The sequence below is a fragment of the Triturus cristatus genome, chromosome 8, assembly GCF_964204655.1.
Source record: "Triturus cristatus chromosome 8, aTriCri1.1, whole genome shotgun sequence".
NCBI classification, from domain to species: Eukaryota; Metazoa; Chordata; class Amphibia; order Caudata; family Salamandridae; genus Triturus; species Triturus cristatus.
The window spans coordinates 514674324-514690254 of NC_140591.1; the positions used below are offsets into that span (position 1 = coordinate 514674324).

Here is a 15931-nt window from a genome sequence, read left to right on the forward strand (position 1 = left end):
CGCCTCTTGTGCCCATGTTTCCAGCTGATCCAGGACACCCCGACCAGAGACCTTTCCTCCGGCATCGAGCAGAGCAATGTTTCGATTATTTCCTGAGAATGTTTGACATCCCGTTTTTATGAAGTGATACAATGACGCTTCCTTTCCATGGTTTTGGGACAGAAAGAGAAACATAACAATGCAAGACTAGTGTCTTCAATATTTTGGCCCACAGTTGGACATTTATTTTGTAAACGCAATTGTTATTTAATTTGTACACCAGCTCTTGCTCCGTTTAAGTAGCCAACTATTTGCAAGGCTGCCCGGGGGGTGGCGCAGCAGCCCCCCTAACAGGGCGGCCGCCTTAGTGCCGCATGAAGGCACTGGGGGCAGCCGGTCTAGTCCCTGGGCTCAGCCAGGGAAGACGTCCGGCAAATGGATACTTCTGGTGGAGGGGGCAGGGGTATTTAGGCTGTCCCCGCCCCTTCCTCGCCCTCTTGTCCCTCTCGTCTCGCCTTGGTTGTCTGGCGTATGGATTTTCGTTGTGCGCCATGCATCGTCTCATTCCTGCTGGCCTTTTCGCGGTGAGTTTCCCCGCTATATGGGTGCCACTCTGCCTGTTGTCGGCAATTCAAATGACACCCTTTGTTCCCTTGGGGCATGCCACCCGGCTAGCTGCAGCCGTGCGTCGTTGTAGCTGGCGGCGGGTTGCACGGTGGGTGTGAGGGGGCCTGTCGAAGTCATTGGGAAGTCTTACGTAGTACTACAATAGCCTTTTGCCATTAATGGTAATAAAGGTGCGGGGTGTCCCTTTCGTTCGGAGCATCGGAGAAAAAAGTTTCACGTTGTAGGTGCAATGCTCAGATTTGGGGTTGGAGACTGTGGAGACTTGCGTTGTTTGTGGTGTAACTTTGCCATCTATGGTAATTTTAGTGCAGACCCCAGTGGTTATCAAAACAAACCAACTTTGTTTCTTGCATTCGTGATTAGTGATGTGTAGGTGCGATCGACGCTTGTGTGCCACAGGAGGCAGTGTACTGCGAATCTTTAGTAATGGAGGCATCACTTTTTTTGTTGAAATTGACTTCACTTGCATCTTTGTTCAGACAACGAATTCCTTTCACGGTTCAGCGCACGGCACGGAAGTCTCTCCTGTATGGGGGGAGGGGTAAGGGCTGCTCGCAGCTGGGGTATGGTATTCAGTACCCATTGGGTCTGCCCTGGTTACCACTTTAAACTTAAGGGAGTCCAAAATGGCTCGACTGGTGCGTGAGGCAAAACCCCAGGCAGCTCGGACCCTGCCCGCCTCACGCCGACTGCTAAGCTTGTCCACTATATGTAAGTGTGATCTATCCCTTTGCGAGCTCACACAAATCAGGCGGGATACAGCAGCCGATGGTAGCGGAAACTTGGTGTGAGCTGAGAACGGGAGGCGGGCACTTAAGAGCAGGTCTCTCTAGGGCAGTTCTCCTTGCCGTTGGAGGTTTCACACTTCACGGTTGGGAGTGGTGGGATGTGTGCTTTGTCCCCGGCCAGGCCTTGTATGTCTCTATGCTATTATATTTTGGTTGCGGTGAAATGAGCGTCGGGTTGCTGGGCTTGGGCGCGCTAAGCTCCTGCCCAGTGGTGGTTCATGATTTTTGGAACAGTTGGATGCTATTCCGCCGAATATTGTGCGGGAAACCAGGGATCGAGCCTCGTGGGCGCGTCCACATTCTGTGAGGCCGGGCAAAACACTTTTCCCCGTGCCGGATTGTGTAATTTACATACGGAGCTTAGGATAGCGCTCCTAGTCCGTGTAATGTATATACGGTGGCGGGCAGTAACCTTTGGGAGGCTCGCCTGGGGGTAGCAGCGGTGCTCAACATCGCCAGTCGCTTGCCCCCCCCATCACCACACGGAGCGGCACTGTTTTATTCTCGAGCGAGACGGGTGAGGCGAGAGTTAGTGGGGCAGGACAGTGAGTGAGACATACTTGTGTGTGGACTTTAGAGCCATCCTGATGCCCACTAATCACCTCGAGGGGGTTGAAGTATGTGAGTTGGGCACCTCATCTGTCAGACTACAACCCTCAGAGGAGATACATGGGATTATATGCAGGAGAGTCTTGTCTTGTTGAAATATTCATGTGTGACAGAGGGTATTTATATGTTCTATCATTCAAATTCTATTATTATATAGGATATGCAACATATTACTGTATGATGCAATATCTGTTTTTCAAGGAAGTGGTCTATTACTGTGGTAATAGGACCGAGTACAGTGGCTCAGTGAACTATACCCCCCCACCCTACAGGAACGGGTGTCCGACCTCAGGGTCACAGGTTCAATTGCTCAGCCTTTCATCCATCTGAGGTTGAAATAAATGAGTACCTCTGAGTTGGGTAACTTGAATCATCTGTTATTTAGTGCCTAGTTACCGATTTGCTCAGCCTTTCATCCATAGGAGATCGATAAAATGAGTACCATGGAGTCGGGTAACAAGTTCCAGCTGTTTAGTGCCAAGTTACCTAATTGCTCAGCCTTTCATCTATCTGAGGTCGATAAAATGAGTACCATTGAGTTGGGTAACAGGAACCATCTGTTATTGAGTGCCAAGTTATCGTACTGCTCAGCCTTTCATCCACCTGCGGCGATAGAATGAGTTCCATTGAATTGGGTAACAAGAACCATCTATTATTCAGCGCCAAGTTACCTACGGGTGAGCGCGCTCTCTTGTTGTTATGATTACTTGGGATTGGAGAGGTAGGGAGATTTGGTTAGGAAGTTCGAAACAGTTGAGAATAAGCCTGGATCTAGAAATAAGGAATCAGGATTTCCTCTTGAATTCTGCTGGCTCTGGATTGTACACAGGCGGGACTAGAACTACCCGCAGTTTTATAGGGCCTTCCTTCTCTGTCTGCTGGGGATTTTCCTCCTCAGCCGTTTGCGGTATCTTCGGCTTTTCTTTGTGCCGGGGGGCTGTTGGTGGTCCCGGGTTCCGTTTATAGCATTTATATGCCCAGAATCCTGTAAGCTTGTTGTTGGATAGTAGTGGGGGTCCGGTTTCGCGTCGAGTGCTCCCCCCGGCGGCCCCCTGGGTCCCTGGGCTGCGAGAGCACATCCGGACTCGACATGATCTCAGGCTGTCTGGTGCCCTGTCTCGGCAATATCAGGTTTGTTGCGGCCAAGTTGTCAGCTTTAGTATCCACAAGCCTCGTTGCTGCTTAATTTTCTTATGCAACGAACAACCATTGACGAAGTCTATAGTTCTAACGGGTAGGATTGAGGCCAGTGGTGTATTGGCCACCGGGTGTCACTGCCGCATTGTGTTCGTTCGGCCCATATCGTCCTATTGAATTATCGAGTCTCCACTATTTCCATGGGTGTGTTGCACATTGGTGACAAATGGTGCGATCGGCAGAGTTGGTTGTATTTTGGATGCTGATTTTATTTCCCTCCCTGGCATGAATTGAAGCCGTGTAGATGGCTGCAGCCTGCAGCTGTATTTGTGTTCATCAATCCCATTGTAAGAGCGTTTTTGGCCAGACATGATGTTCAGCAGCCAGACATGTAGGCGCATATCGGGTCTCCCGGGTTATTGTGGCCGGGGACACGCATGTCAGGGCCAGCGGAGTAGCTGAAATCGGGTGGTGTTCCAGATGCCAGGGCCGCCCAACCTAGGTGATGTGGGTACCACCTACTTCTGTGCATTCATGGGTTGCCTAGTTTCTTGTCAGAGGGGTGAGTTAGGCATGCATGCGCAATTTTGAAATGGTTTATTTGCTGCCACATAGCACCTACTTTCGGCATTGAACTGTCATGACTTTTCGCACGGGCGTGTTCATGTGTGGCACGGCGTGCATTCACACACAAGGTGTCTCGGCCTGCAAAGCAAGGCACGTTTCCCAGTAGAGGATCAGCTTTGTCCTAGGGGAGGCCTGGGTGCTTTTGGCAGTTACCCACTGGGAGAACACTAGTCATCATTCTGGTGTTCCCGATTCCCCTAAGAATGATATGCTCCTACCATGCACCCCGGGGATGTTTTTCTTTGCGGTTGAAATGTCTAAGGGTGCCTGGTCCCTCGGGAAGCCGTATGCGTTTCTCTTCTCAGTCTGCGGTTAATTCGATTATAATTTAGGGTGTTGAGGTTATGCCTGTCTTTTGGTTGCCAATCCCAAATTAATGCGATGGGGTGTGTGTTCCATATTGGGCAGGGTGCCAGTGCTGAGATCGTCAACTGTGTCCTCTGGGCAGCACAGCGGTATTAGACTGCCTGTGCAGCCCTCAGAGGTGAGGCGAGAGGTTTAATCTGCTCGGATCAGCACCCGCCTTGGGGGAATTTTGACATTAATGTGTCAGCTAAGATGTGGGCTCACCGTTAAAAGGATTTACCGTTCGTAATGAGCTTGGAGCCCCGTGTCCGAGCTACGGAAACGATCAGGCATAATCAAGTTGCTGTCACGTCGTCCAGGTTCCTTTTGCTCATTTCCAGCCTTCTCCGGTTTCCTGCTTTAGATATGGAAGACTGCAGGGGGAGGGGCTGTTAACCGTTCAACCTTGTCAACGAAGCCGCTGTGTTGCGCACTTTCCGGCTGTGCAGTAACGGCCAGCGCCCCAAGACCGTAAGGGTGTAAGGAAGGTCTGTGCTTCAGGGTCTCGTAGGCAATGAGCCTATTGAGCGGCAGCCGGCTAGAAGGTGGTCGGCTTCACCGCCAGCGCGAGGAGTGTACATCACCAGTCAGGCGGCATTTGGCTGTTGCTTTCCAGTGGGCCCACGGCACGTGCATGTGTGACCCTGTTTTAATCCGTTTCCGTTGGTTCAGCTGGTTAGCCAATAGATGGGCTTGTTGTAGGGAGTGCTTATTGGGTAGCTAATATAGGGATGCATGACATGTGCTCAGTATCGCACATAACATCATTTACATGTGTATAATTGAGATGTATTATCAATGCGCGTGAGATTAACGCCATGAATAGTGATCAGTCAGGCTTTTCAGTGCGCGGAACACCTAGTAAAGGCACGGTGTGCTGGTGGCCGGTCTGCTTGCCATAGTGATTGCCTGAGCAACCTGTGTAGCCCTGCAGATTAGTTAACTGTTAAACGATCCTTGAACCCTGCACAGGGCTCCCTCTGCTCCGTTGGTGTCTCTATGTTAGCCGTTCATTTGGGTGCCCGGTAATTTCATGAGTGAGGCAGTGGAACCTATACCACTAGGGCTATCATGACGGTCTTTTGTTGGATCCTGTTGAAGGTAGGAGTACCCATTTTCGCAGTAACTGTGTGCTCACCTGTGGTAGGATTTGGCTCATAGGTTGCATTCAGCTTTCCTCCTGCCCAAGCTATCCTTCTAGCCTTAGGGGGGGGGGGTTTGCCTCTTTTGGCCACTTGGAGTTCAAGGGAAATAGAGGCGTGTCAGCTCCCCAAGCTTGATTGCCACATTGCTGCGCTTCATGACAGATGTTTAATGTCTCCAGACAAGTGCTGCTTTCAATTTTAGTTTACATTGGTTTGGTGAACACATTATCCTTCACTTGCGGTCGGAGAACGTAGATTATGTGGTAGATTTAGCATTTCATGTCCTAGGACACTGAGCGGTAAGCTGGCTAGCATTAGGACTAATGCTCCGTTAGTAAGGGAACCCCCTGGGTTAGGTGTGCACGGCTAGGATCGGAGGGTAAACAGCAAAGGCTTGCTTCCAAGGTTTGTGAAGTGGATCAGATGGGCCAAGATGTGCTGCATAGCACCACACATATTCTATAGGTCGCAGTTTGAATACTAGGTCCTATGCACAGTCACTGTTAGGTTCTGGTTCCCACACGCTGGCACACCTTCGCGTATATTGTACAGTCGGGACACATGTTATACGTTCCACCGACCCCCCCCCCCCTACGAGAGGTGATCACACAATTTCAGCGTTTTAATTTCCAACGGGCCAAGAGGCGCGAGTTGTGGGGCAGCAAGATTCCTGCAGCAGGGAGCGCCGCCAGGCGGCAAGGACTTGGAGAGTATCTGGGATTTGAAGGTCCCGCTGGGTGCCTGCCACCTGGCCACTGCATGTTGTTGATGGTGATCTCCAAGGGCGTAGGAGGGGTCATGACAAAAATCACCGGGACTGATTCACAGGCGGGTGCGGTGGTCCCGACCTCATTTCGTATGATGCTCCCTGCCGGGTCTGTCTAATGTTCATCTATAAGGGTTTTATATCAACAGCCTCTCTTCTCAGCCAAACTGTGAGCAGTATGCAAGCGGTCTGTGGATCAGTAGGTTGGGGGGAGCACGTCCGTTCCAGTGGTTGTGACTGTGAGTTCTGGTGTGACGCTTTGAGTCCTAGTCCTGCTTGCTGCAGGGCCGGATGAGGGTTGATTCATATTGGTTACGATGGATGAGGAGGCAGAACCCGGCAGCACACTCTGCTAAGCTATGTTCTGGCGAATTGTTTTACCTAAGGCTGAAGCGGGCGCTTCTAGAGCAGGGCCAGATTGATTAGGCCAGGCAGCATGACAAAGGTCTTTTCGGCACTGGCAGAATGGCGCAGACTGCTAAGTAGTGCCATTGCAGAACTAAGATTTGTCCACTTTCTTCTAGGAAAGGATTATTAGCAGGAAGGTAATGAACCATGGTGAGCAGTTGGTTGTGGGTTCATGCTCAACAGGAGCAAGGAAATTGCATTCTGTTCCATCAGGCTACGTGTACCGTCGATAGCACGGGACTGGTGCTGCCAATGTCATCAAACTTTGCAGCCAGACACTGATTAGGCATAAGACATACTTGCGATGGTGCAATGGGCACTCAGCAGTAGAGTCAGCTGAGTGTCATCATACCCTGGTATACCGTCAGTGATAAACGTAAGGTTGTGGCTACACACGAACAGGCACGCTAGGGCAGCTGGGGCGGGAGTGTGCCAGTGCCAAGAGGGTGCGGGTTGCCTGGTTAGGGCTGCTTGTTGGGAGGGAGCACTAATACGGATAGCCACATGAGCACATCTTGCATTCATAGAAGGCTAAATAGATACTTTTATGGCATGGTGCCAGTTGCTTCAGTTATGCGCATGTTCCTTGGCAGTGTCAGGAACATTCAGAATGCAATGTTGGTGGTTAGCCTATTGTCATGCTTTTTAGAGGTGTTTTAGCTCAGGCATGGCCAAGCATGGGTTAGAGGCCGGTGGTCTGCCCTAGGATGCCTGTTAACAGGCAGGTGAAGCAGCAGAACTTAGAGGGGCTTGGGTCTGACGTCTGGTTCAAGGGCAGAGCCTGGTAAGCGCACTTAGTAGCCCGTCCTTGAGTTCGACGAAACAGGTACCATTGATGTGAGTAACTGTAACGGGTAATGTCTCCCGTCCTCCAGCACTGGCTGGCAGCTATGCAGGTTGTGGAAGTGGCCTTCCAACGGGGGCGATTTGGTCCATATGATTGGGGGAAACTCCTGGGAAACATATTTGGGCTACAAAGTAGCAGGAGAACTATTGGCATTCCCAGTTTTCTAACACAGAGAGGTATTTATGCTTTGGTTCCCCCCTGGGTCACGCTGTCCTGTTGGCTCCCTGGTATGCTAGCAGAAGTTTGGGAGGGCAAGGCTTCACATAGGGTGGTGACTGTCGGAAGGCGATGGTCATACTCCGACAAGTGCTAGACTCAGATAACTGAGGAAAGAGGAAGTAGAGCTGGCTTGTCAACTCTAACCTCCACCCGCATTGGCACTTCCTGGCAGGAGTGGCTTGTCATAGGTATTGTTCTTCAGCCATGCAAAGTTAACATTGGACCAACGCCTATTTATAGGTTTCAGGTCATATCCGTCAAAATACACGGGGAGTTTTGAAAGAATGGGGGCACCTGTCTTGATGGGGCATGCTGGCTCCAGTCCTGTATGGGCTAAGACTTGTTTTGGCTGGACCTGGGGAAGCCCGGTTATCAGCATGTTGTAAGTTAAAAGGCCTACCTTGGTGGGGGGCCCTGGTAGTGACGGTGGCCACTCCCAAGGCTGTGGAGGAGTTACAGGGCGATCCAGAGTCTGCAGATACCAAGGGGTACTTCATGCAGCAGCACAGCGTGGTGCTAAGCCAGGATACCCAGGGATGTCTAGCGTTGTCCCCTGGAAAAACTACGGCGCCCCGTTCGTCCTATGGGTGGTTGTGGGTCTGAGCAACCGGGGGCTGCCATAATACGCTCCGCCCACCTCTCACTGGGGGCGTGAGTAAGCAAGTGGACGGGTGGTCCACTGATGGGAGGGGGTGGCCCCTCCCAAGGTTTGGTATGCACCAATTGGCGACTGCCACGGTGTAATTTAGGCTTATCAGACGGGCAGGCTGCATAGGGGTTGGCCTGCCCTGGGATCAGATCGCCCGTAAGATAACCCACCATGTTTGCATATTGGTTATGCTAATAAACCTGCAGCAATATTTCTCCACTTACAAAAGTGTTGTGTGGTTTATTTATGTACTTACTATGTGTTATGTGACAACAGTTGCCCAATATTGGCACTATGATCATGGACTTTGGGGAGGACAACTGATTGCTAAACTCGGGTACCAGTTTATCCTGGTTACTCCTATAAAGGTTCGAAATGTAATCAACCCAATGTAGTCAATCAAGTATACAGAGGTTTGATAGAACGGCAATTACGGCTGCAATTTGCTAGATTGACCTTGAATTATTTTCTTGTGTGTCACGATGAAGACTGCACTAGTTCAGTTTCAAATGTTTTTTCCTTTGAGCACAGCTCCTGTTTCTTTTTTTTTCCTGAGAGATCTAATTATCTCCATACACTCGGCTGAAAATTAAAGAAACTGTTTACGTTTATTTATCTCCTTTGACAGTTGGACTTTTAAAATGCCTTTCCCTGGCTTATTGGGATGAACATTTTTCTTTCCTATGTCTTTTATATGTTGTGCTAGGGCACACATGAGTGATTCATAAGAACTAATTGGGTCTCCTGAGGGAGAACCAAATGGTGCAATGTCAAATGAGGTGACTACATTTTTGAGAAGTTTAACAACAAGGGTTTTTCAGTAGAGGCTAAAAATGTTCTTTTGCTATCAATTAAACAAGTACCTGTTTCTAGCGAACAGTCAGTGTTTTTTTGAAGCGGCTATTCCGTTACAATTCAAAAAGAGGCATGATCACTTTGTATTGTGATTGATACCTTCTTTTTCAGGATAATGTCAAATATCCTATAGGATATTATCATGTAGTCGATGATTGAAGATCCTTTTGGGCGCTCTCTAGTTGTGTTTCCTGAAATATCGGGGTCAACTCTTCCGTTTAGGATTATAGCACCTAAGGGCTTCAGCTCACCCAAGAGGAGATTTCCACGCTTGTCTGCTCTATTATTGCATGGGAACTGGGACTGCAGGACGTTCCAACTTTTCTCCAGTTCAATGTCCCGAAGAATTGCATTGACTTTTTGGAAACTTTAGCATTGTAGTCTCCCGTGATAATAACCCACTGGTTTTCTTTCTAGTTATTGTTTAATTTATAAACTCAAATACATTATTAAGTATGCTGTTATTATGCTGTCCCAGAGGTATATAAATATTAAACAGTGGCTTGTTACCTCATTAATCATTGAGAAGGCAATTCTTCTACTGAGGACAGATATTGCAATATGGAATGAGATGGGTATTCTGGTCAGAATCAGTCGAAAGTACAATGGCAGTACCACCTTTTGCATAATCACGATTAGAGTGGATGGCCAGGTGTAAGAAACTGAGTTTCTGGTTGGCAGAGGTGCACACCCTAGCCAAGCAGGAAAAAAATCATAGTCAGGGTAAGCCAGATACACACCCTAAATTAACCTGTGCTCACCCTCTGGTAGCTTGGCACAGAGCAGTCAGGCTCAAAAGAGGCAATGTGTATAAAGTATTTGTGCAACACTTAAAACAGTAAAACAGTTAAAAACCCACATAAAACATTACCAGACCTGGATAGCAAAAATAAAGCTTAATTTATTGAACAAAATAAGACCAAAATGTCAAAGATTCAATAAGTAGACCTGGGGTTATGCGTTTTTAAAGAATATCCTGAAATATAGTGCTGAAAAGCAGAAAGCACAAACCAGGGCTATCTGGTCGCGCTTGACTGGGACAAATCCAAAAAGTTCAGGCCGAGTTCGATGGAGCGCAAGTCTGATATAGGGACCAACCTTGTCCCCCTGCAAAGTACCTTGGTTGGACCATTGACAGACCCTTGGTATGTAAAGAAGTAGGAAATGCGTCAGCGCCGAAGTACAGCATTTGTAGGCGATGCATTGTCAATTCATCATTTAGCTGTGCAATCAGGGAAGTGTCATTATCGAACCCTGCTGTTGTAGGTGATGCATCATCGCCGATCTACACTTTTGGGGATGCAATGTTTCTGAAGCTGCAAAGTGTCGGCGTCAAAGGAGATGTGTCGCTTCCTACCAGTGCAACAACGGCGATGGGTGGATTTTTACAGTTGCAGCACTTTGCACTCACTTCCATAGGTCCATGACTGGATCGGCACCACTTGGTAGGGCAAGACACTCAGATGGCAGAGTCCAGGTGCTGTTGAAGAGTAGGGTTAAGTCTTTGATGTCCCTGAGACTTCTAACAGGAGGCAGACAGACAAGCCATTTGAGCAACTCTGTTTCAAGTGGTGGAGAGATACAGGTCCAGTCCTTCTCACTCCCAGGCAAGAGGTCAGCAGGTCAGCACAGCAGAGCAGAATCCAGCAGAGTGACAGTCCCTTCAGCAGCACAGCAGTCTTTCTTCCTGGCAGAGTATCCAATAGTGCAGAAGTGTACTGAGTAGGTGGTGTTGATGGCCCAGTACTTATTACCAGTTGTGCCTTCAAAGTGGGGGAAACTTCAAAGAGAGTCCCCTTTGTGTGGGGACAGTACACAGCCCTTTCAGGTGTCAGCTACTCCCTCCCATCTTGCGCAGGATGGCCCATCAGTATGTTATGGCCCATCAGTCACACCTAAGCTCACTTTGTGTGAGGCTGTCTGGAGGGAATGCATAAAACCTAGCTGTCACCCACCCACGTTGTGTATTCAGAGACAGCTAGAAGGCACCAAATGGATAAAGTAAGAGAATGTCAACTTTGTAAAAAGTGGCATTTTCAGAATTAAAACTTAAAATCTGACTGCACCATGAGTTAGGAATTGAAATTGTGATTCCAGAGACACCAAACTTGTGGATCCCATCTCTTCCTAATTGGAAATTGCACTTATTAGATCTATTAGGGTAATCACAATATTAAACTATTGGAGAGATAGGCCTTGCAGTAGTGACACATGATTATAAGAGTATTTCAATATGAGAACATGCAAAACTTAAAAGTCCACACCCTACCTTTTAAGAACACTGCCCCATGCCCTTAGGCTGTCCAGGGCCTACCTTAGGACTGACTTATGTATTAAAAAGGAAGGTGTGGGCCTGACAAGAGGGTTAACTTGCTAGGATGAAAGGTCAGTTTAAAACTGCAGATACAGGCTCTACAGTGGAAGCACTGGGACATTTTGAAAGGGTTACTAAAGTGGGTGGCACAATCAATGCTGCATGTCCACTAGTAGCACGTAATCTAAAGGCCTTGGGTACATGTAGCACACTTTACTAGGGTCTTATAACTACATTTAATATGCCAATTGTGGATAAGGCAATGTTACCATGTTTTAAGGACAGAGTACATGCCCTTTAGCACTGGTTAGCTGTGGTCTGGTGCCTAGAGTCATAGAAAGCCAGCAAAAATGAAGTTAGCAAAACAGGAGTTCAGAAGGCAAAACGTCAGGTAAAACCATGTTAAGGATGCCAGATCTAACACGGTGCTATTAAATACATTGTAGGACTTAAACATGAAAATAAGCAATGGACCAATTTTTCTTGAGACAGATGATGGTTGTTTTTTATTCCCTCAGATAGTCTATATTTCCTTTATCAAGATCATCCAATTTTCAGGATATATGCAAAATTTTATCTCTGTAGTTGGTTTTGAAATGTACTTTCTTTCAGTGGCACCAAGAGCAAGGACCACGAGAAATCAATATTTGATTGCTGGTACACTATTTGCCAAATACTGTGAGGTCCCCCACTAATTAGCGTGCCAAACTTGGAAGTGCCTGTGATCTTTCAGAGGGGTTACTACTTTCCAAATCAGAGATTTCTAGGTCAAAAATACCAATTGCCTCATTTTTCTCCTACATACTTTTATATGATTCCATTATTTGAAATACATCATATCTGTTCTTTCTAAAGAAGCCTTTTTTCCCCAGAATGATATCAGGGGCTAGTCCAGGCCAAATTTAATTCTGCTATAGGATACGTCATTTTTGTCAGGAAATGGCACTCTTCATTGCAGCTGAGCATAATGATTTCAAAAGTGGGAACAGGTGTAGTAGATTCAAGATTTTGACTCTGTTTAAGGGGTCAGCTACCCCTGAAAACAAAGTAGAGAAGTCAATTGTATTACCTGAATATTGAGATTGATCTAAATCCTTATACTTAATAAAAGAAATTATTAGAGGTCTAAATTATTAGTACATCATAGTTGTGGTCCCTCTTTGGTGCAATGCGGTATTTTGTGACCCTTTTCGATCTATGGTAAATAGCTGAAGGTTCTTCTCCTACAAAGAGTGCTTTACTTTTTACTTTTTTCCATTTCAATGAAACATGATTGAGATTGACTCAAGAGAGGGAGAGAGTTAGTATTCCTTGTGTTGGCTCTTTCCAACGCCATTACTTGTTATAGAAAGAACAACAGCAGATGGTGTTTCCAGCATGTGGCCGGAATTAAATGTTGTTTTTTCCAATAGTTTTAGGATTTAATCCAGGATGCCCTTTAACTCTTAACCAAACTTTATTCCGACCATAAAAATGCAAGTGCTAGCAGTACATAATTTTAACAATTAGAGAAAAATTACAATAGTACAATGTAAATAATTTGATCGAAAAAGTGCAAGTGCATTAATGTCGGAACTTTAAGTTTGAATACAAGCCAAGCGATCATTAAAAACAATTACACTAAATTTGTAGAAGAAATGTAACAATAAAAACTGGGCTAGTGTATTGATACAAAAAAATGTAACAAACAAAGCTGATCAAATTAAAGAAAAAAAAACGATTGAAAATGTAAAAACTTTAATAAAAATGGGGTGAGCCTCAAAGCTAAAAACACATTAAGAAGGGTAAGACGCTTCACTACTTTGCAGATAATTAATAATACTGCCTAGTTCTCTTTAGGGTGTTTGCGAGGATTAAGTGGAAACCATAGGGGCATCAATTCGCATCTTTAGTGTGTGCTTTCTGATTGAGTACCCAGCATCCTGCAAACTGGTGCCATCCATTTGCACCTTGGAGAGTTGTACAACTGACAAATCAAAAAAGAAGTGTGCAATGGACTCGGCAGAGCTGGGGCAGCCGGGGTAACGCAGCTGCTTAGTCGTATGCTGTTGCCACACAGATATGAAGGAATTAATAGGAAGAGATCCAAATCTAAATTGGAGATAGCGCTTTCTATCCTGAGGGATCGTAATACCTCTATATATTGCTCGTGTGCGCTTTGAATTTTAAAATCGAAGAATTCTAATGTGAGGCGGCCACCTAGTGGGTCTGTTACATTGGACTGGGCAACCCAGTTCCAGTATTGTAACTTAATAAGGCCCTTACTAGGTAGCAAGCAGGGATCTTTAACAACCCAGGAACTGCCTAGACCTATTAGTGTGAGTAAGGATTTGACTTTGGAAAACCATCCGATTTTTTTGAAATGATTAAGTTTACAAACATCATCAGCTGCTGCAGCATAATGGAAAAGCTCTGGGGTAAGTTTCAAACGTAACCAAAAGAGCAAGGGGTGAAGTCTTACTTTGTCAACGATGGATTGTGTGCTCATATCAAATCTCAAGGGGAGGAGCAGGATGCTCTGGGAAAGAGAACTGAGAGATCTCAGAAATGTGTTCTCCGTGGTGGGTAGACCCTCCATATTATCAAATCCCCCGAGTTCAGCCCCATACAAAGCGGAAATCACTACTTTATGATCATAGATCTGCACTGGTGCTGCTATAGGTCTTGACTGGGAGTGTCTGTGCTCCTTCAGCAGAGCCCCAGTTGACTACTTCTGCTGGAGAATCCGCTTTGTTGCATGGTGCTTCCAGACCATGTCATCAGAGAGAGTTATGCCCAGGTAGTCAAATATTCTTACTCTCTCAAGACGGAGCCCTCCAAGTGGTAACTGTCCTTTAAAGGATTTATGGGGGTTCATCAGTAGGAGTTTTGTTTAAGACGTATTAACCTCCAGGCCTCTCAGCCCACAAAAAGTATTGAAGTGGTCCAACAGCTGTCGGAGACCACTGGGGTCTTGGAGACCAGCAGTGTATCGTCTGCAAATAATAAAGTAGTTACTTTGTCACTCCCCAAAGAAGGGGCACCTGCTGGACCTTTTGCTAAATAATTCACCACCCCATTGATGAAAAGTGTAAACAATGTAGGGGCCAGCATGCAGCCCTGTCTGACCCCTCAGTCCGCTCTAATTGGGTCTGTCAACTGCCCTTGATCTCCCCAACAGACTCTTGCAAAATTATCCTCATGGAGGTGAATGATCAGCTCAAGTAGCGATGACGGAAGGCCCGGCTCATGGAGCACTTGTCATAGTTTGAATCTAGGGATGAGATCAAAGGCTGACTTCAAATCGATGAATGCTATATAGAGGCCACCCCTTTGTAATGTGACTGTTTTCCAGGCCAGTAATGAGAATCGAAAGACCTGGTTGATGGTGCTGACTTTTTCCTAAACCCCGCTTGAAAGGGGGATAGGATGTTGGCCTCCTCCATCCAGTCCATGATCTTTGTGAGAAGGGCACGGGAGAAGACCTTTTGTGCACCATCAGTCATTCTAATTGGCCTATAATTAGATGGTCGTGATTGATCACTTAGATGGTTGTGATCAATCGCCCTTTTTAAAAACCGGGATAACCTCAGCTTCCTTCCATGAGGCTGGTTTTGCAGGCCCAGCAGCAATGCCATTAGCAAGTGCCCAAATATATTTGGCCCAATTAGCTGTGTCAGACGGTAAAATGTCGCCAGGGATGCCATCAGGCCCGAGGACTTATTCCTAACCACAGAGTTTATACTTTGTAAGATTTCTTCTAAAGTAAAAACTGTAGGATTCTGGAAACTGATAGAAATAACAGATTGGCCTTCGGTAGCCAGGGCTCCAGTGTCAGTATATACTGCAGAAAAATGGTCATGCTAAGAGGAAATTGCAATGTTATTAGTAGGAGTGATAGGTCTGTCAGTGTCTCCTCATGTCACCAGAAGCCACAATTGTTGATAATCCCTGTTTCTGCAAGCATCCTTAATCTGGAGCCATCTATTCTCCTCCCAATCCTTTTTAGCTTTAGCCTGAGCTTTCTTGTATGATCTCCTTGCTTCCTTTAAGTCTACCACATTGTTTGCTCTAATGGCTGCAGCAAATTGAAGTCTTGCATTCCTGCATTCTTGGTTAAACCTTGAGGAATGTAGTCTGTTTTTTTAAAAGATTGCTCTGAGGTCTATAGGGTACGCTGAATAATTGTGCTAACTGGTTAAATAAATTGGTATGGCTTGACGTGATCTTGGAGTGCCCGTAATGCTGCTCAAGCAGGCTGAAATCTCATGTAGGCTTTCTAACAGTTTGCCCATTATTGCTTCTAGTTTTATTGTATCAGTGGCTATACATGCCCACTTGAGTCTCCTATTATTATTAGTCGGGTACACCTCCTTTGTTGTAAGACTTGTGTGTGTGCAACCATGATTGGTGTCCCACAAAGGAGACATGACGAGCTCAAGGGGGTTGTGATCACTATCTGTGGTCGATCCAACTTTCATGTCCAGAACCCTGTGCCATAATCTTAGATCCAATAAGATGTAATCGATACGACTTAGATTCGAGGTTTGATTGGATGAAGACAGGAGTAAGAGACCATGTTTCCTGCAAGATACAAATATCAAATTGCTCTATGTGATGGATCCAGTGCGGAAACA

General features: G+C 46.5%; 1 long non-coding RNA gene across 1 annotated transcript in view; it reads left to right on the forward strand.

Moving 5' to 3' along the window:
* The first annotated feature begins 420 nt into the window (after positions 1 to 420).
* The window catches only part of LOC146802409 (uncharacterized), a 70468-nt gene continuing 54957 nt past the window's right edge, over positions 421 to 15931 (forward strand). The window contains exon 1 of the long non-coding RNA XR_014967385.1: positions 421 to 563. This is a non-coding gene — a long non-coding RNA (uncharacterized LOC146802409). The remainder of the gene's footprint in view (positions 564 to 15931) is intronic.